This window comes from Dermochelys coriacea, chromosome 6 (assembly GCF_009764565.3).
Source record: "Dermochelys coriacea isolate rDerCor1 chromosome 6, rDerCor1.pri.v4, whole genome shotgun sequence".
NCBI lineage: Eukaryota > Metazoa > Chordata > Testudines > Dermochelyidae > Dermochelys > Dermochelys coriacea.
Window position 1 is genome coordinate 37,793,480 of NC_050073.1, and position 21,290 is coordinate 37,814,769.

General features: G+C 41.7%; 1 long non-coding RNA gene across 1 annotated transcript; it reads left to right on the plus strand.

The window, feature by feature from the left end:
- Positions 1-4,468: 4,468 nt before the first annotated feature.
- Positions 4,469-20,482, plus strand: LOC122460831. The gene is made up of 4 exons (XR_006282375.1): positions 4,469-4,479; positions 7,057-7,064; positions 11,890-11,892; positions 20,326-20,482. It is a non-coding gene; the product is annotated as an uncharacterized LOC122460831 (long non-coding RNA).
- Positions 20,483-21,290: the final 808 nt, after the last annotated feature.

A 21,290-nucleotide genomic window follows, 5' to 3' on the forward strand; every position in this document is an offset into this window, starting at 1 on the left:
ACTTAATGTCACAGGGAGACCGCCACCAAGCCTTGCAGCCCTTCCAGATTGATAGAAATAGACCTGAGAACTTTTCCTGGGACCGACCATACTTGGCTGATTAGGGTTTTTAACATTTCTGCTTTCTCTTCATGATTCTGTCATTCTAGTTGAACAACTTTGCATCTTCCACTAATGGCACAGCCTGCTACCTAGGAGGTCTGGCTTACTTTTTACCAAGGTTTGTACCATTTTATGAATGGTCCCTCCCTCCCCATCCCAATATGCTAGGGCCCTCCTCTCCTCTGCTGGGCATTATTGGCTTTTTGCACTGAAAAAGACGCATGCATTCCCAATTCTCTGTGTAACAAAGAGTGCAGCAATTTGATTGTCTTTTTACTTGGAGGTACAGATCTCAGCATTCACACAGCTCCTTCATCTTCAATAAACCCCTCTTTTGTGCACAATCTCTTCTGCTTATGTACGTTCTCCTGCTACTCAATTAAAATCCTATTAAGCATCCCATTATGATTCAATCTCAGACAACTGCTGCAGCCATTAGCCCCTATCTTACACCCTGTATGTGTAGGTTTACTTATTTGCTTAGGTTGATAAAACAGCTGAAAATGTTAGCACACACTTGGAGTCCTCGTTGCACATTGTCTACTTGCTTTCTTGCACATTCCTGATGAGTCCTTTTAATTGTGTTTCTGTAGATCATATTAGTCCTTTTGGTGGCGGTTTTCTCTGCAGGAGAAGTCAGAAAGCGTTCCATTGCACTGAATCTGAGGCTTGTTTTGGTTTTTTTCCCCCCAAGCTAGGTCTCACTTTGAGCTTGCATCCCTCTAGTCAGCCAACCAGTTTTGTTCCAATGGATCTCTGAAGTGTGCTGCCAACTCATTATGAGCTAATCCAATTACTGTGCTGCTAACCAAGTCACTGTCTCACTCCAGCACTGTTTTGCAGTGTGGCTCTGATTCAAGCCAACGGTTGCAATGAAGACAAGTGTCATTGCGTGTGTTCTGTATGCGTCTCTCCCTTCTTAGGCCTTGTGAGTATCACCTAGGTAAGTGGCACAGTGGTACTAATAAATTCCATTAGCTAACTAGCACAGTTGTGGGCAGGGAACTCCAAGGGGTACTGAAAGATCTTAGGGGAGACCCTTCCGTAAACTACAAAAATTGTGGTGTTCTTTACAAGCACTTACGATGTACATCATTTCAAAGTTCTCATACAGCTATTGCCAACAGAAAGTGCTACTAATTCAATGTCAAACTTATGTCAGTCAATAGACAAGAGCTCCCACTGATGAAATATGGATGTTTACGATGGACTGTAAAAATGAGTCTTTAATTTTGTATCATTCTTTACCATTAGAAAAAGAGGTTCAATTTAAAAAATACTCCAGAGATTTATCATTATGCCTTGTACAGGTAATCTCATAATTAGTAATATGCCTGATACCCCCAATACAGCCAACTGCTCTGCAGTTCTGGTGAAGAGACCTTTCTTTACCCCCTTTTTAGTTCACTATTTGTATTACAGTAGTGCCTAAAGTTATTTTGGGAGCTGTATATGCACATAGTAAGAGGGAGTCCATACGCTGTAGAGCTGACAATCTAAATACACAGGACAGAAGAGGAAAGGGAGAAAAAATACTGTTCTCCCCATTTCACAGATGGAAACTGAGGCACAGAGAGGTTAAGTGATTTGCCCAAGATCACCTAGGAAGCCTGTGACAGAGCTAGGAATTGAACCCACAGCTCCCGAGCCCCAGTCCACTGTCTTAACTAGAAGGCCACATTTTGAACACTAAGATTGACAAATCCTGCAGTTCTTACTCCTGCTACAATAAAGCCATTGGGAGTGTTGCTTGAATAAGGACTCTGGGATCTTTTATTTATCAGGACATGTTGCCTAGTAAATGCACAGGACCATCACTAGTCACCTCAGTGTTCAAATATACCACACATTTTTCTCCAGCAGGCAAATGTGAGATGATTTAACTTCAGCTTCATTGCAGACACTCACTTGGGTGGATTCTTTAAAAGATCAGAAGTGGGTACCAAGCATTTTCATAAGATTACTGACTAGGAGCCAGAGAGAGAGTAGTAGCTTCATCACCCTTTTGCAGCAATGCAGTGTCATTACTGGCTTCACATTACTCAGCACACATCATGTATGTAAATAGTAGAACTCCTCCTGGTGGATACCTCCTCTGGGGCTTGCTTCAATGAGTTCCACTGTACCAGTCAGCACATTGGACTTGGGGTTTACCCAGACAAATTCCCAGGTAAGTTGCACTGATTGATACCTCAAACAATCAATAGACTTTTGAGTGTGAAGGTAAAGTGCTGTTCAGTCAACTGAAGGGGAATGCTTGATGTAACTTTCACCAGCATAGAAAGAGCCTTAGAGAGGGCCCAAGGACAGTCTGGTTTAACCATTGCATCTCTCATGTAGTAAGAACTTCTACCATTTTGTCATTGGCAGGTTTCTAGTTAGGGGCAGATTTTTAAAGGTACTTTGGTGCCTAAATATGCAGATAGGCACCTAAGAGGATTTTCAAAAGTGCCTAGACTCCTAACTCCCATGGGCTAGGCATCAAGGCACTTCTGAAAATCCCACCAGGCTTCTGTCTGCATCTTTAGGCACTTAAATACTTTAAAAATCTGTCTCGAGTCCTTGGTCTGTCATGGATTTGTCCTATGTAGAAAGTCATCTAGCACTCTCTGCTGTACTTAAGTTCTTTTTGGAGCTCCTGTTCGGGGATTCATGGGTTTACTTACAAAATACTGGGGATACTTGCACATTAAAATTTACCTCTAACTTTCCTAGTGTAACATTAGGATATCCCAAATGATTATTTGTATATGTGCTATACAACTATTCTGTCCCAAGAAAACTAGAGCTCCCAATTTTATGCATGAAGGAACTGAGGCACAGAGAAATTAAGCAATATGCCCGTGGTCACAGAAGAAGTCTGTGGCAGACCCAGGACCTGAACTCTCCTCCCAATCTCTGCTGTAACCATAAGACCGTTCTTCCTCTCCAAATACTATAGTTCCTGATTATTAGTATTGTCTTGAACTCCCCCAACTCTTCATTTCTAAGAATCTGAAACTATTAGCTGTCTTTCGAATGCTTGTCTCAGACTTGCACATTTTTAAATTGTTTCTCGCTCACACTCATACACACAAAAAAATCTTAAAATCTGTTATGTAGATATTCGAAAGGGCATTCTAATGGCACTCTTGATTTCTATGCTCAAGTACATACATTGTAACTCTGTTGCAATAATATTTCAAGCACATCACTAGGTTGCCAGTTGAAATTTAAAACAAAACAAACCAACCACTAACGATGTTCAGGCCCTAAGGATGCTGGTAGATGCAGTTGTTTCTTGACATTTTTATCTGAGTAACATCCACCTGCATGAGGTAGGGGATGTGGTATGTGTTGGTTTGTTGATGGAGTACAAAGGCCTTGGGATGCGTGTGCGCTGAAATACCAGGTGTAGATAGAGTATAAAGAGCTTCACATCTCTAAACATTTTTGCTGAGTATTCATAGTCATATTTCTTTGGGATGGAAATTCTTGTGTGTTGAAAGCCCAATCCTAACTTTTAATTTTTCAATCAGTGAATAGGGCTTTGATACACAGTGTAATAAATTTCTCTCAAACTATGTTTTGATGGATTTAGTTCCCTAACAAAGACATGCTCGAACGAAAGGGACAGGAAAGCAGTAGGGTTGCACTGATGATTTAGGATTAGCTGGCTTTTATATGGAACAAGGGGAAAGCTGGACTGGTGTAAGCAGTCATTACAATCTGTCTGTGTTGGGAAAGCACATCACAGTGGCACTTCTCTGACTGTTTTAATAGTAAAAAGAAAAGGAGTACTTGTGGCACCTTAGAGACTAACAAATTTATTAGAGCATAAGCTTTCGTGAGCTACAGCTCACTTCATCGGATGCATTTGGTGGAAAAAATAGTTTAAAATAGTTTTAATAGTAACAGTTACAAAGCAGACTTTTCCAGAGGAATGGATTATGTATCTAATGCATAGTAGCAATATGCGGGCAACCGCAGCTGTAGGTGTTGATTCAGCAATATTGTGTTTACAAATATGAGTATTTATAACAATACCAGTGTTATTTGCAAATGAGAGCTTGGTTATTTTAGAATCTCTGTTTCTGAATGGCTATTTGTCATGCTTTCATAATACTAAGGCAAACTTCAGTTTTTAAAGTAATATTTACTGAAAATGCCATCCACTGGGCTTCTAGGATTGCATAAACTAGGGATTTCAGACAAACTAGCGAATTAAGAAGTCAATCAGACTGCTCATGTGAGTTAGGGTTGTAGGACAGGTCCCTGTGATACAAGCACCAATGAAACGTGGCTTTGGTGAATAAATCACAAAGCCTGATGGATAATAAAAAGAAGACACTTCTATCTTGACACCCAGCAGCCACACTGAGACCAGAAATACTGAAAGTGTCCCAAGTGACCTGAACGTTGCTGAAAAATATTTTGAAAAATTTACATTCTCCTCCAACACTACACAACAAGTAAATGACAATTTGGTTGAATGTCTCATGTAGAGGAGGAAATTGGGCATATGCAGGTAGACCACTAGTATGATTTAGAAATGGAAGTAAAACATTATATGCAAGACTATGAAACATTACATGTGCCTAGTCTGCAGACCAGATCATTTAAACAGCCTCTAGCATTTTCTGACCCCAAGAAATCAGTCGGTGGTTGCATTACTTTTACTAGATATAATATCTGTATGCTGACACTGTGGTGATAATTTGGTACATCCACAGTAAGTATATAATCCTTCATCTAGGTCAATTGGTTCTTTTTTCCTGAGACAGAATAGTAGTTCTTCATAGCAAATGAAGCCTATCTAATCTTCAACCATTGTCCATTTACACATGAGCAAATATGTTAACCTGTTCCTATGATGATAGAAGAATACTGAAGACTAATACAAAAAGTGACTTTAGTAACACTGAGACCAGTACATTTTATTCTGCTCTGGATAATATCTGCCAGTGTAGCAAAGACCAACTACTGTATTTGATACACATTTAAGGATATGAAAAAAACAACAGGATTTCAGCAGAGTCCCAGCCCCCAGTGAGGGAACAGGAATTCTCTGCTGAAGATGTTCCACAGCTGTGACCTTGTTCATTCAGAAGTCCTGGTGCTGATACAAGAAATGGTTAGTGCAAGACCAGGAAAATGGATGCACCGTGAAGAACTAAACAAAACTGATTGCTCATGACCATTACTCTTTAACTCAGTGTGCTTTGAAGTCAGGTCTTCTCATTTACATGTAAGAACAATGAGTTTAATGGTATTAGCTTGCAATAGATCTGTAAATATTAAAAAGTCAAAGTCCAGATATCCAGATGTCCGTTTCGTTAAAATCAGCCTTTAGTGTATGGTCTTTAGCAAAACAATGCCCCAGATGGCTCCATTCTCTGAGGGAGTGGCTGGAAAACCTATGGATGCCTATCGTGTCAGTGACTTGAGGAACAGCATTTCTGCAGCCGTGTTCTACTCTCACCTAAAAGATACTCGGAGGGGAATGGGAATCCATTCATGGAGGCTGAGGAACAGATGCTCTGTTTTTGGACAGTTTGTGTGCCTTTTTTTTTTAAATGGGTCCAACTCATTAGATGGTCAATGGACAAGGATGAATTCTCCAGGGATGGTAGAACAGAGATTTTTTAATTAAAAAGTAATATGAGAACGTAAACTTCAGGATATTTACATTTCTTGGCCCTTAGCTATCTCTGATCTGGAGCCAGAGGAAGTGCTGTATTATAGTTTCATATAACATCTAAATAAGCTGCTAAGTGAATACTACAGCACTGGCCCCCAGCTTGCAAAATAGTTTTTAACTAATAGGAAAAGAGTTTCGTTTAAAGAATGTAAGGGGTGACCCCTTCTCTCTGGAAAACTAGTTCCACACTACTACATTATGGAAGCCAAGGTTTAAAACTAGAAGAATTTTTATTTTCTGCAGAAATTTAAACGCAAAGTGAATTTAAATGCAAATGCTTTGGCACCAAAGTAATACTTCAAAAAACCTGTACAAATGGCCATGCTAAAATAAAATATGCCAGGTTGGTTAACTTGGGACCTGGACTGCTCACTGAAATCCTTCAAATAGCAAGTCAATATCTTGGTCTCCTTTGATTGATAGTGCTGGAAGCATCAGATTCTCTAAAATGGAGTTAGCGCATTGACAAGAGGAGAGTAGGCAACAGGCCCAAGTAAATTTTAGATCATACACTTCATACACTGAGGTAGTTTCCTTGAAGGATTTGATGCTGAATGGTGTTCAAGTAGGGCACTGACAACCACCCATATATAGTCATTAGAATATAGGCAAAATAAAATGATTTGGGTTGCTCTATATTGCTATTATTCAGCATCTCAAAATTCATCCTATGCTCCATTTAACGTACAGTGACAGCATAACTGTATAATGACAGTTTTTGGCTTGAAGGATTAGATTACATGGCATTTGTAAAGGACTGCCTCGTATGCCAGCATTGAATGAGGTAGGAAAACCTATAACTGAGCTCTGTTTTCTGTGAGTAAAGTAAAACACTTAACCCTGCTCTATTAATAGTGAGGTTTCTTTTAACCAAGATTAGTGAAGATCTGGAGGTCTTGGCAGCACAGGTTCAAACCCTAACAGCCCTCATCCATTCCATACCATTCACTATATACGGGAATCTTCCAGATGAGATCTTGAAAAATTGAGGTCCTGCTGCTCTGCACATATCCTATAGCTAGGACCCTACCAATTTTCACAGCCATGAAAAACGTGTCACTGACTGATATAAGCCCTTCCCTGTGAAATCCAATCTCCTAGCTGCTAATCCAGGCTGGGGAGGGACAGGACTTGTCCTTCCCTTCCCCTGCACAGCAACTCTCAGTGGGGAAATCAGACCCACCTCCAGAGGCAGTGCATAAGTGAGGGTGTGCTCCTGCTGGGGCTCAAGGTTTCCATCCAATGGCTCCTGCCAGGGCTTCTGCCGGGGCTAGGAATGCCCGTTTTTCCAAGGGCGCTCCCAGCAGCACGGAGATTGGACCCACTTCCAGGAATCTCCTCCAGCTGCAGGAAGCTCCATGACTCTGGAGCTTCCTGCAGCTGGGGAGGTACCCAGAGTTGGGTCCGATTTCCCCACTGGATGGGCCATGCAGGGGAAGAACAAGTCCTGTACCTCCCCAGGCAGCTGGGACTAGCAGCTAGGAGCCCCTGGCTGGGGTGCTCCCAGCAGCACCTCAAGGAGCCTCCTCCAGCTGCAGGAAGCTCTGCAGCCCAGAAGTGAAGGTGGCAATCCAGTGAGCCCTCTACAACAGCTTTGCGATCTCTCCACAATCCCCTTTTGGGTTGGGACCCCCCCACAGCTACAACACTGTGAAATTTCAGATTTAAACATATGAAATCATGAAATTGACCAAAATGTACCCTGAATTTGGCAGGGCCCTATCTATAGCACTTTTTATAATGGCAGAGATTTCCCCAATACCCATGGCCAAAGTTTCCCCCTCCAATTGCTGTGCAATGAGTGGTTCATTCTTTCAACCCAGATGTGACTGTCTTTTGTAGCATGTGTGAATACACTTTTTGAAACACTGTTATCCTTTTGTGCTCTGTAAATGTGAATTACTGTACTATTCATGCATATTAAATTAATTGCTCTCAACCCATAAAGTAGGTTGAATTTGATCCTCTCACTAGACAAAAACTGGATTTATTCCACTGACTTCAATGGAGATATTTTTGATTTACACTGGTGTAAATGAGAGTGGGATCTGGCCAAGACATTTTCAAGTTAGGTCCCTTTAAGGGCAAGCCACTTTTGGTGGCTGTCTCCCTGCCAATTTAGAAACTGGAGCACGAGACATTTAAATTTTTTTTGAAAACTCATTTTTCCAACTGCCCGGGACTGTGTTAATAATCAAAGAACACCACTGGAGATACACACATGAAGAATATAATGTAAGTCTCCAACGTTAAAATGTTTTTAAAGCTTGTGCTTATTTTTAGAGGTTTTTTTGCTGTTATTGTCAAACCTATGCTAAACAATTATTGTCTGCGAGGGTCACCAAGAGTTCAGTATGACTGAGAAACATACAGCATTTGGTATTAATGGCATGAACTGCTTTGCAGCCTGGACAGAGTCTTAAAGAGACAGAACAGCATTTCATATGCAAATATTTCTATTTTTTTTAAGTAGGTTTAATTCATTGTTGTTAATTATGCCAAGTCACACTGCAAGGAAATATTACTAAGATAATAGCACTACTTGGCATTTCTCCTGCTTCCACCCTCACCCCATGGATCTCAGAGGTATTTATAAACAAAATATAAGCCTCACAGAACCCCTCTGAGGCAGGCAAGTTTTATTATATCAAGCCTAAAGATGGGTAAACTGAGGCAAGGAAAAGTTAAACGGCTCATCCAAAATCATAGCAAGCCTGGGCAAAACCTAGAAATAACTGAGCCCCAATCTCATGCTGAAACCATTAGAAACCTCTTCCACCACTTGACCAGCTGCCAATGTCAAAGAATTCCATTCCTCTCTGACCAAATTAGCAAATCAAGGTATGAAATTAGATTACTTTATTGCACGTCACTCCTCTGTGAAGTGCAGTTGCATCATTATGAAAGTTTTTACTGTTTGCATACAGTTTTATTTTTAATATCAGATTTTCCCCAACTGGATTTACAAAGTCTTAATTTTAAGAAACTTCATTTTCATTTTTTCTTTTAGGCAAGTGAGGAAACTAGTTTCTCTTCCCAGATCTCTGATTGAGGATTACCGAGGGAGGGTAATGCAAGGCAGCTGTTCCTACATTTTAAGGCAATAATACACAAAGTCTGAAAACTACTACATAGAGAGTAGCCTGCAGCAGGCAACAAAAAGCCTGTCAGCCCTGGCAGAATTTCTCACTGGACACTTTATATGAAGGAAGGACTGAGAATTAAATTATTGTATGTGTGGTGCAGCAATATAGCCTTACATTCTTCTTAAGGAAAACAGCTGTGATGTGTAAGTAGTACATGCCCCCCAACTTTTCCATTCCAAAAGACACTCTCTCTCAAAGCCACACCCAGATTTAAGAGCATTCTAGGCTACATCTTTTCCAGAATAGTTCTTTGCTCTCACAACGGCATTTCAGAAAAACAAGACTTATGGGGTTGCTCCTCTGCGGGAGAAATTAAGCTGTCTTGAAAATGCATCATATAATGTAACAGTCCAACCTCAACGTTTTTCAGCAGATATCCTAGCACATGGTTACCTCAGTAATTTCCTATTCTTAGTATAGGAAAAAAACTTCCTTACCACTGTGTAGTAACTGTTGGCAAATAGTGGGTTCATTTAAGGAGCGGTCACTGTGTCTATTCATGCTATTTTCTTTGTATTTGCATTTATACTTTGCATTTCCATAAGCACCTTTCATCCAAGAATCTCAAAACATGTAAGTCAAAGGAGCTACATTGATTTACACCAGCTGAGGATCTGGGTCAACAAATTTTAGAAAATTGGAAAAAACTAATATTTTTCTCATTGACACAATGGCACCCACAGAATGTAAATCCCACATGGTTTTAGGAAGACTTTTCAGCCTCGTTGTGAAGCCTCGTTTTACAATAAACTACAAAGAAGGATGTTCCACATCAAACCTGAAGGTACAAAATTTTATTTATATTTACATGTCTTCTAATAGCTGGATAGTTTAATTATAAAACGACATAACTACGATGTTGTGATAAGGAAATTAAATTAATATGTAATTCTCCATGCACGATCTTAGAACACACTGAAAAGACACGGAGTAGATTACAGATGTTTGAGTACTCTTGGACCTAGAATATAACAATTAAGGTCATGATCCTGCATCCATCTAAGTCAATGGGAGTTTTGCCATTCATTTCTGAAGGAGCAGAAGCAGATTTTTAACTGAGATAAAGAAATACTATCAATTCTAGAGAGACACAGTGAGTTGGTAATATCTTTTTATTGGACCAGCTTCTGTTTGGCAAGACAAGGTTTTGAGTTTACACAGAGCTCTGAGGTGTCTCTCACCAAACAGAAGTTGGTCCAATAAAAGATATTACGTCACCCATCTTTTCTCTTTAATATCCCTGGAACCAACATGGCTCCACCACCACTGCATACTACCAATCTTATTCAGACAGCATTGTTTTATTTGCTGAAGAATAGAATGTTAAACTCTCAAAAAGCTTTTAAATCAAATTTTGGAAAACAGCACAAAATGTATTTGGTCACACGATCACACAAATCTGCACATTTAATTATAAGAAATGTATACTGTGATATAAGGGCATCAGAATCAAATCTGTTCTGTAATGGTGATTGGTGCTTTCAGAAAAGGGTCAATCTTTATTGCCTGCAAGGGTGCTGTCAGAGTAAATAATGATCATGAACTTCAACATAAAACAACCAAACTTCATTGTATTGGAGAAGCTTATTAAAAGCTTGGATTGTTCTTAATTTCTCGTGCAATCGATTCCTTAGGGAAACAGACACAAAAAAAAAAGTCAATATGCCATAGCAAAGGAAGCTGAGGTTTTGCTGAGGGGGGAAAAAAAAACAGAAGGTGTCGTGTCTACCAAAGGAAGTAGAACTGTCTCGAGAAGGAGACAATCAGTCACAGTGAAACAAAATGCTGATAAAGCTAGTTAAAAACAAAACCTTCTAATCAAAAGCTCTGGAACTACTAGGAACAGAATTTTTAGAGGCAAGTCAGACAAGATTAAATCATGAAGAAACCCTGTTTCAAGTACAAGTCCTATTGTGATTGCATTAAGCTCCTGTTTTAGGTTTCCTCCTGTTTCTTAATTGTTTTTATCTGGCTAGTTTTGCATGTCGTCGTCTAGTCTGCCATCCTGATACTTTTTCACTTCTCGCTGTGTGCAGCAGCTATGCGGCTGCATAAAAAGCTTGACTAGTGCTACTTTCCAGCTTCAGATTGAACTTCTTCCATCATTAGAGTGAGATACAACAAAGGAAACTTAACGACACCTTCTGCTTTTTTTCCCCCTCAGCAAAACTCTTATAACTTTGCAAGTCAAAATATGCTTTTTCTTTTAAGAAGAAACTCCAATACTACTGAAGATCTAATTTCAAAGGGTGAAATCCTGGCCTTTATGAAGTCAATGGCAAACTCCCATTGATTTCAATGGGGCCAGGATTTCACTTAGTGGGTGCATGTGTTTAACTTTAGGATCATAACAGTTCAAGATGAAAAAGCTCTATTGGATCATTGATACAGACCCTCGTCCTGCATGAGTAATCCTTATTCACACAAACAGTCCCATTGACTGCCTGATGGAGCTTTCTCTATAAACTTACACTATTGTAGGCATTGAGAATACCAATGAAGCTGGTCAAAAAAATGAAAAATTTCACCCCAAAATTAAAAATGTTGATGTTTTTGTTTTACTCTGTTCAAAATGGACCCTTTATTTATTAGAATATTTTTACTGACTGGGTTATTGAAATATTTACCCCAAAACCAAGTAAATAAATTGTTGATAATCATTTTGATAACATTTGTAATATAAACATTGTGAAAAATTTCACTTTTTTAAAAAAATATTGATAATTTTTCACACCAAAAAGTTCCTTTTGAAAAAAGGGCCATTTTTCAGCTAAACTCCTTTTTGTTTGGAAAAATCTCCACCAGCTCTAACTATTCACAAGTGTTAGGATCACTCACACAAGCAAGACTTGCAACATCAGGCCAATATTTCCCTGTAGCAGATGCATCAGATGCTATTGGCCACCTTTAGCTGAACTGTGCCTGAGATAATCATAAGCTAATTTTAAGGTGGAGAAGCAGTAAGTCATGTAGATGGAGGATATATTAAAAGAACCACCAATTATTTCCCTTTCCCTTCACTGCGTTAATATTAGGAGATCAAGAGCATGATTTCAGAACTGGAGTAACAGGCCTCAACTCTTTCAAGCTGGTGGTGTCACACAACAGAATCATTATTTTATGAGCTACAGAACTTTTTTATGCCATTTCAGCCTCTTTCCACAAGTAAGCTCAGAGAGCACTCTCAAATCTGTAAAGAGGACACCCTGACTTGCTTTTGCCTTAATACCAGCATTAGTGTGAATGTTTAAAGTAGCCACTATTTTATGTGGTAGAAGACATGGCTTTGAGTGACTGACATGGCAGTTGCCACTTGAGTGGAAACAATTCTGTACTTCAACTGACTGTTGATGCTACCAAGACCTGTTATCTAGAGCAATAAAGTTTAAGATTAAGGGGATTCTGGGTGCTTGTGCTATTTGCCATAACGCTCATCTTCTAATAGACCAGCTGCTTTATTCCTGCTCCTTCCCTTTGTATAAAGGAGCCACATGTAGAAGTGGCAGACCTTGGCTGCCAGCCGGGGGTATCATATCATCGTTACAGTCAGCCTCCAGCAGGGAAGTCACCTCTTCTCCCTTGCTCAACAAAGCACATCACATTATTCTCAGGCTTCTGCCAAGAACATAGCCCAGTCTCTCTCCACGCCTCCTTTCTGTGACCTGGGAGCATCATTTAATGCTTTGATTGCAACTGCCCACAATGAATGTCTGTTTAATAGTAGAGATGTAACTGCTAATGTGATAAAGTCCTTTCACAGTTTCTTCTCTGACGTATGTCCTTGAAAAGGTATTTAATTTCTGTAGCAGGAAATACTCAAATGAAACTGCCTATGATTCATCACCATGAGAATTTATGGATCTGTTCTCCTCAGGATGCTCTTAAACCTTGTATTCTCTGATGGCCACCACATTAAGATATTATAGCCACACATCTTAGCATAAACAGGGAACTGGCTAACATCAGTGAAGTGTAAGGATATCATCTATTTCCCATCTATGTTTCTATCTATGAAATACCCTAGATTTGTTGTAAGAAATAAGATCAGTTTACATTCTGCTTTCCAGGTAGCAATACAAGAGTACTTTGGGCATATAATACTACTTTGAATTTCCATAGCATCGTCAATCCAAGGGCGTGAAAGATCTCAACAAATATAGATTAATATGGCCTCATAACACCATCATTTTACAGAAAAGAAAACTGAAGCACAGAATTAAGTCCCAAATTTTCCTAGAAGGATCTCAAATTTGAGGGGGGGGGGGTGGCATAGTTCAGACACTTAGACCTGTTTTCTAGAGGTGCTGAGCATTCAACTCCCATTTAAGGTGGTGTTCAACAACTCGAAGTCAGATCCCATGTGCACTTAAGGGAAAAATCAACCTCCATCCTCACCACTTGAAGATCCCCCAAGCAGATGAACCAGTTCAATTTGCTGAGGAAGGGAGGTGACTGAATTCTAGTGCCTTTGCACAGGGAGAAAGCTCAGAGCCTCCATATGCAAGACTAGGAGAGGGTTGGGAATGCAAGGGTTGGGTGGACTAGGGGATCCTTGCGTTGCCCCCCATACTGAATTTAAGAATTTGCCCTTTAAAAAACATGTGCTGCATCTGTTACCTATAGACATTTACAGGAATCCTGGAATCCAGCACTGTGCCTATTCACAAGGCAGAGCAGAGGTATAGCAATGTGCCCTTGCGTGCATGAACCGAAACAAAGGTAGGTCTAATTTTAGGCCTGACAACCTTGCCCACATCCTTTTCTAACCATACACGACATTGTGCACCCTACCGGAGGAAAAAAAAAAAAGAAAAAGAAAAAGAAGGAAACAGGATTCCCCTTCTATGTGGGATTTGAATGGACACTTTTCATAGCTTAAGCCCGAGTGGCTTGCTCAAGGTCACATGGAAAACCAATTGAGTCAGAGTTCTAGGCCCAAAAGGACCATGAGATTATCTTCTAGTCTCACCTCCTGTATACCACAGGCCACCAACACCACTCAGCACCTGCACACTGAACCCAACAACTGAAATTAGACCATACAGCCCACAGGAAACTAGATTATTATGTGCCAATGATGGAGAACAGGAAGGACTGAAGTACACCAGTGCTCATGACTCCTGCAATGAAATGACTGAATGATATATACCTACATTATCTGACAACTGACCTGCACTCACGCTGCAGAGAATAGCAACCCCCCACCCCACAAGGTCACTGCCAATCCTAATTTTGGGGGAAATGGCTTCCTGATCCGATATATGGTGTTCAATTAGACCCTGAGTATGTGAACAGGAACCAGCCAACCAAGTACTTGAGAACAAAGGTGCTGACTCCATTCTCCCCCTCTCAAGCACAGATGCAGAATTCCTGGGGGGTGCTCAACCCCCGCTCTTCCCCCACTCCACACCATCCCCAAGCCTTCCCGCCCCCTGCCTCTTCTGGTCCCTGCTCCGCACCTCTTCCTGACCCCACCTTACCCCATTCTGCCCCCAACCCCCAATGGAGAAAAAAAATAGTGGGTGCTTAGCACCCACTGGCAGTCCCCCAGATTATCTCCTTCTCCCCAGCCCTCCCACTCGCTGGCGGGCCCCGCTGATCAGCACCTCCCCATCTCTCCCACCACCTCTCACCTGTTGCGATCAGCTGTTCAGGAGCATACAGGAGGTGCTCGGGGGGAGGCAGGGTTGGGGGCAGAATGGGGTCAGGTGGGGGCAGAGTGGGGACCAGAAGCGGCAGGGGGTGGAAAAGCTTGGGGATGGTATGGAGTGGGGGCAGAGCGGGAGTTGAGCACCCCCCCCAGGAACTCTGCATCTGTGCTTGAGAGGGGGAGAATGCTTGGTGCAATCTCAGAGCCATGACCCTCTCCATCCAGCATCCCATCTCCAGCCATGGCCATCCCTAATACTTCAGAAGAATGAGAAAAAACCTCCTAGAGTACATTTGGGGAAATTCCCTTCCTGGCCCCTGCAGATGACCAGGTGAAGCCTTGACACATGAATTTTTTCGGAATATAAGGCAAACTGAAATGAGCCCTGAGTCCTATGATCGCAAGCAACTCCATCTTACGGTTGAAGTCAGATTTGTCCAGCTCCCTTAAAACTAAATTATTTCCTCCCACAACTCCTATTGGGAGGCTGTCCCAGAATCTCACCCCTCTGATGGTTAGAAACCACTTTCTGATTGCAGTCTGAATTTGTTCATGGCCAGTCTATATCCATTTGTTCTTGTGCCAGCACTGTTCATTAGCTTAACTAGTTCTTCACCCTTCCTTGTATTTACCCTTTATCATATCCCCTTCCAGCGTTCTCTTTGCTAGACTAAACAAGCCAAGATCTTCCAGTCTTCTCTCATAAGATAGGCCCTCCATTCCCTTGATCATCCTAATATCTTTTCTCTGCACCTGTTACACTTTAAATGTATCTTTCTTGAATATGGGTGACCAGAATTGTAGTCAATATTCCAGATGAGGTCTTGTAAGTGCCTTGTACAATGGCATTAATACTTTTCTCTCTCTCTCTCTCTCTCTACTGGAAATTCTTTCCTTGATACATCCTAGGATCACATTTGCCTTTTTTACAGCCAAAGTACATGGGTGGCTCATAGTTAAGCCTCCATGTTTGTCACGGATTCCATGACCTCTGTGACTCCTGCAGCGGCCAGTGCGCCTAACCCAGGGGCCACCTGAGCAGCTCAGGCAGCCCCTGGGCCAGGCACATTGGCCACTGCTGGGGCAATCTCGCCCCCTCCCCCCACATTCCCCAGCAGTAGGAGTTTGGGTGTGTGTGGGGGGGCGCTCAGGGCTGGGGTGCGGGCAGTGCTTACCTGGGGGGCTCCGCAGAAGGGCGACAGGAACTCCCCTCCCTCAGCTCCCAGCTCCACATGCTGCCTCTGCCCACAGGCCCCGCCCCCGCAGCTCCCATTGGCTGCGATTCCCAGCCAATGGGAGCTGCAGAACTAGGGCTGGGGTAGAGTGGAGGCAGCCCATGGAGCTAGGAGCTGGAGTCGCCACTTCCCAGGAGCTTGGTAGGGAGGCTGCCCCTCCCCACCAGCACCTGTGACACCCTCCTCAGGCCACACCACCCTCCCCAGCTCCCCCAGGGCCACCCTCGCAAGCCCGCCCTCCGCCCCTCAAGTTTTAGTCAGAGGTATAAGTAAAAGTCATGGACAGGTCATGGGCCGTGAATTTTTGTTTACTGCCCGTGATCTGTCCATGACTTTTACTAAAAATACCCATGACTAAAATGTAGCCTTACTCACAGTCATCCTGTGATCTACCCACACATGCAAGTCTCTCTCCTTTTCTGTTCTTTCCAACTCATGAGCCCCCATCTTGAGGTAGAAATTATTATTAGACCCTAGGTGCATGAACTTGTAGTTTGTACTACTGAATTTCATCCTATTTCTGTCTCTACAATCTTCAAGGTTACCAAGATCTTCTTGCATAATATTCAGATCCTTCTATGTATTCACGATGACTACCAACTCTGTATCATCAGCAAATTACATTAGCACACTCTTACTTTTTGTGCCCAGACTATTAATACAAATATTAAGTAAGATTACTAGTGGAGTTCCTCCAGGATCAATCTCCCTCAAGTCTCAATTCAACTTTCTGCACAACCTGTTGCCTTCTCCACCTTACAGTTCTTATGCTGATCCCTAATTTAACTAATAATTTCCCAAGAGGTACCATGTCAAATGCTTTACCCAAGTCCAAGCATGTTAGATCTACTGCACTTCCCTTATCTCAAAAATCAACTACGGCAGAGCTAGGAATGGGACCCAAATTTCATGAGTTCCAGTTCTGAGTCTTCAAGTCTTGTTACACCTTGAAAAGTGACTTTACAACAATGACATTGTGAGGAACCATATTTATGGCCTCTCTATGACCCCAGATCAAATCCACTTAATTTACAAGAAAAATTATTAGTTATTTTTTCTAACTGCCAGCCCTCACGATGGCTGATTTATGAGAGCATTCAGAAAACTAAGATGTGTACAACTACTTTAATTTGACTGGCCACTATACATGAAAAGACTTTTTGATTCAGCATGGGTAACCTAAGGAGAAATTCATCAAGATGAACTTGGACATGGTATTTCCTTTTACTCAGAAGAGAGAAATGTCAGTTGATAGATGTCCATGCAAGACAAACAGCTGAGATCCAGAAGATGACAGCTTCAAGCTGGCAAAATTCACAATACCCTTTTCACTCTGGAATCTCAAAAACATCTTTAGCAGACACAGAACGTCTATTGTCCAGTAGCAGACCACTGCATGAGGATAGATAATAGTGCTCCTTGAGAAACGCAGTGTGATCCAGCATCCTGTGAACCAGATTAGGAGAACAGAGTTCAATCCCCAGCTCTGGCATTGATTTGCTGTTTAATATACATTTCAGAGTGGTAGCTGTGTTAAGTCTGTATCAGCAAAAAAAAAAAAACACAACAACAACAACCACCAAGGAGTACTTGTATACTTCTTGTGTAATATAAGGCAATTATCACTGACCCTCTCTCTGCCTCAGTTTCCTCACCTATAACAAACATCCCCCCCCCCCGAAAACTCTTTAATCTACAAGTGAAAAGCATCATGCAAAGTAATAGGTACTATAGTATTAAGACTTAGATAACTAAAAAAGGCAAGAATGTCAAAATGAGACTAGTTCTTTAGAAATTCAGCATCAGGAGCACCAAGAACCTCTTAATGCCAGCTGGCCAAAGGGCACAGAGGGGATGCATAGAAGATACAGGTATCGTTTGATTCTGGCATGTACATCCTGATTCACCAAAGAATGTCATGCAAGGTATCAAAGGAAAGCCAGTGTAACTGGTTATGAATATTGTCAAAAATGTACTGCTATTATGTGCATTATGTATATATACTGGAAATATGTTCTTATAATTTATATTAAGGTGTTAATTGCCAGCAGAGGTTAAAAACTGGTTTCCTGCCGACCAGAGGTATTTATCCATCTTCCTGTTGTAAGGTAACGCGAGTACCGTTTTGTTCATAGCCATTAATCTGAGCTAGATGCAGATGAAGGCTTGAGAGATTTAACAGGAAGAATACAACAGCAGGGGGAAAAGAACCTTTTCCCAGTTTCACTTCAAAGTTTTAATAGGGAACTAGGAAAGCACCCTGTTATTCTGCACTTAGCAAGTAAACGGACAGAACATTTACATTAATGAAAAAGGGATCCCAACCAGCCTTGGCTGGAAATGCTGCAAAAGGCTTTGGGTGAGATAAGACTGCTCTAGACCAGAGGTTAGCCTGTCAAGTTAAGTTTACTCTCAAGAAAGCGTGTACTGATTTTGTTTTGTACTTAATCCTTATGTTCCCATTATCCTTGCTATCTCTTCAAATCATGCATGATCTTTGATAATAAACATGATTGTCTTCACTATAAATATATCTCAGTGGTATGGTGGTATACAAGGAGCTGATCCCTAGTTGAATCAAAACTTGGGGGTATACAGTCCCCCGGGGGATAGCAAGCCTGGTATTTCTGTGCATGTTCAGTGGATAACACTTCAAAGGGGCATAGGGATTGGGGTGCACGTTTGTTAACCTGCAAAGCAAAGGAAAGGCTGGTATATCCCAGAAGAGAGAGTACTTGGGTAGCTAACAGGCTGTAGGTATCAGGGAGCTGGCACCGAATTAAGCACAAGCAATTCTCCCTCTTGCTGCAGGCAGGGGGTAACAAGGTGACTCTCAGGCCTGCGCACCCCAAGAACCACCATAGGAGGACCTAACAATTATCGCCAGAAATTTATATCAGAGTTAAAATTCACACTCCTGTCGACTTTTTTATCATAAATCAACAGAACTTAATTTAGCTCTTAATAAAAAGTGTTAGAAGATTAAGTTCAAGTTGAAAATTTCTAGTGCTCTCCTGGGATTGAGAGGTTATGCTGAAATCATTAATACAACCACTATTTGTACCCTTTTGATCACAAAGTATTAAAAGCACCCATAAGTACATAAATCCTAAGAAGTGGGAAAGCAGAGCTACGCATTACATAGAGAGCCCTTTTTACTTGCCTCACTCAGCACTGTCAGTAGTTGTAGTGTCCTCCAATTATCTCTTGAACTCAGTGAGGCACCAATATTATTATTGCTCCTCTTTGTGAAATACTGGCTTAAATCTTTTTTTAAGTTCAGTTTCCCTGTTTTTGAACCTTTCATACAGCATGTGTAGAATTCCTTGCTAGGACACTGTCTGGCTTAGAATTAGATCATCTGGGCCATACGCAGCCTTGCTCAAACGCTACTCAAGTGAAAGGAACTACAGCAGGGTTGAATTTTACCTGCTGGTCTTTATAATGAACAGGTATCTCGAATCCATTTGTTTAAATGCCACAGATGATTCAAGATACACTGAGAGGCAAGTTCATCTGCATCCCCCAGCTCTAAGAGTCCTGCAGAAGCAGCAGTTTGCTGAGGAATGAAGGGACCTGAATTCCAGGCAGTCAGGCAGGCATGCAAACCCTCTGCATGATACAGAGCTTAGATTCACAGCAACTCCAAGTGGTGCCGTTTGGTTATATAGTGGGGAAGACTATAGGGTCAGATCTTCCCATTGCCTCCTCCACCTCACCCAGCAGGGCCACACTGGGAATGCACAAGGCTATTTCAGGTGTGGTGCAGAAGTAGCTTCCATGGAGAAGCATTAGATCTGCCCCATGAGCTTGGGGGAAAGATTTCTACACCTCATTTTTTCTACAACTACCTGGGTGGTGGATTTGCTAAGAATGTGCCTACTGAAATTTACAAGAACCTGAAATCAAGCCAACACTGCCTTTCCAAAAGGCAGGGCAGATGGAATGGAAGCATGCACATACATCTGTGAACCAAAACAAATATAGGTCTAATTTTATGTCTAACTATCTTGACCATGCCCCTTTGCAACCACAGAAGATGCTCCACACTTTACAGAAATAGAAAAGACAACTTGGTTTCCTGTTTATATGGGCCTTTATTAAGTCACCTCCTAGGAACAGGACAAACCAAAACTCTGAATCATGAAAGATTACTATATTTGTTCATAAATAGGGCTGTGTTGAGAATGGATTGGATGGCACAGCAATCAAGGCAAATGTAGCAAAATAAAACTATGCTTCAAGAAATTTTTGCACTTGTTAAAAAACAGACAAGTTCCAATCAAATATATTTCTGAATCAGATCAAAGATAATGCTAATGGGGTGTTTAATTGAGACTGTCATCCACGAGCTATAGCCCAAGGTCTATAGCCATGCTTCCTTCTACTAATGTCTCGCCTCATTAAAATGAGGACCTTAAACATTTCATTGCAAAAGATATGTTTGTTAAATTCTTCTTTTAAATTTTCTATTCCACTTTAATAGAAATTTGTGTAAAGTTCTCTCTCTAGAGCAGGGGTTCTCAGGACAATTTTTTTGGTGGCTTCAGAGTACGGCCACCAACTCTTGTTGGTGGCTGCTCTCACACGTTTCCCTAAAATACTTAATTACCTTTAGGAAAAAATAAATATACATATATACACGTCCAAATCATTATAATTTATTTATTACTAGCTGTGAAAGTGATATTAACAAACATACAAGTATTACTTTTCATAGCAGACTTACTCAGCCCCAACAAGCCTGGGGACAAATTAAACCCCTGATGAGGGGGGACGGGGGGGAGAGGAGGGCCGAGGGAGGCAGCAGGGGGCTGCAGCCTAAAGCCCCGTGGCCGGAGGATGTAGCCCAAAGCTGTGCAGCCGGGAGCCCAGGGCTGGAACCTGAAACCCTGTGCCCAGAGCCTGCCTCCCCTGCCCTGCAACCTCAGGGCTGAAGTCCAAAGCCTAAGCCCCACTTCTTCTGGGAAAGTGAGGACCTCACTGGCTGCCTGCTTTTCCAGCATTGTGTCCCAGGTGTCTTTGGGGGGAGGGCAGGAATCCTGCTGGTGGCCCCAGTAACCAACGCTGAGGTGGTGAATCCAGGAGCACCAGGGCGGGGCTGCTGCTTTGCTCTCTCCTCCACCCCCAACAGTCCAGTAGGCTGTGGCTACATTTGAGAAATGCTGCTCTAGAGGATTGTTCAGTTTCTGTGTTATTTTCCCTCAAATCCACTCCACCCCAAAAAAAATACCAACCTAAAACCTTTATTTAACTTTGTGGAAATTTTTAGGTTTTTTTTTTCTGATGCGCTGACAGCTCAGGTTATATTAGGAAATCCGCTAGGAGATGAAATGGTCTTAGTAATACTTTTGACTTTCATTACTCAGCCAGATTGTGGAGTCTATCAATTATACCAACATTGACAGTCAGGTGAATTAATTGGTACATTTGACAAGGACAGCTATTACCCTGTGTTGTTCTGACAGCTGGGTTTG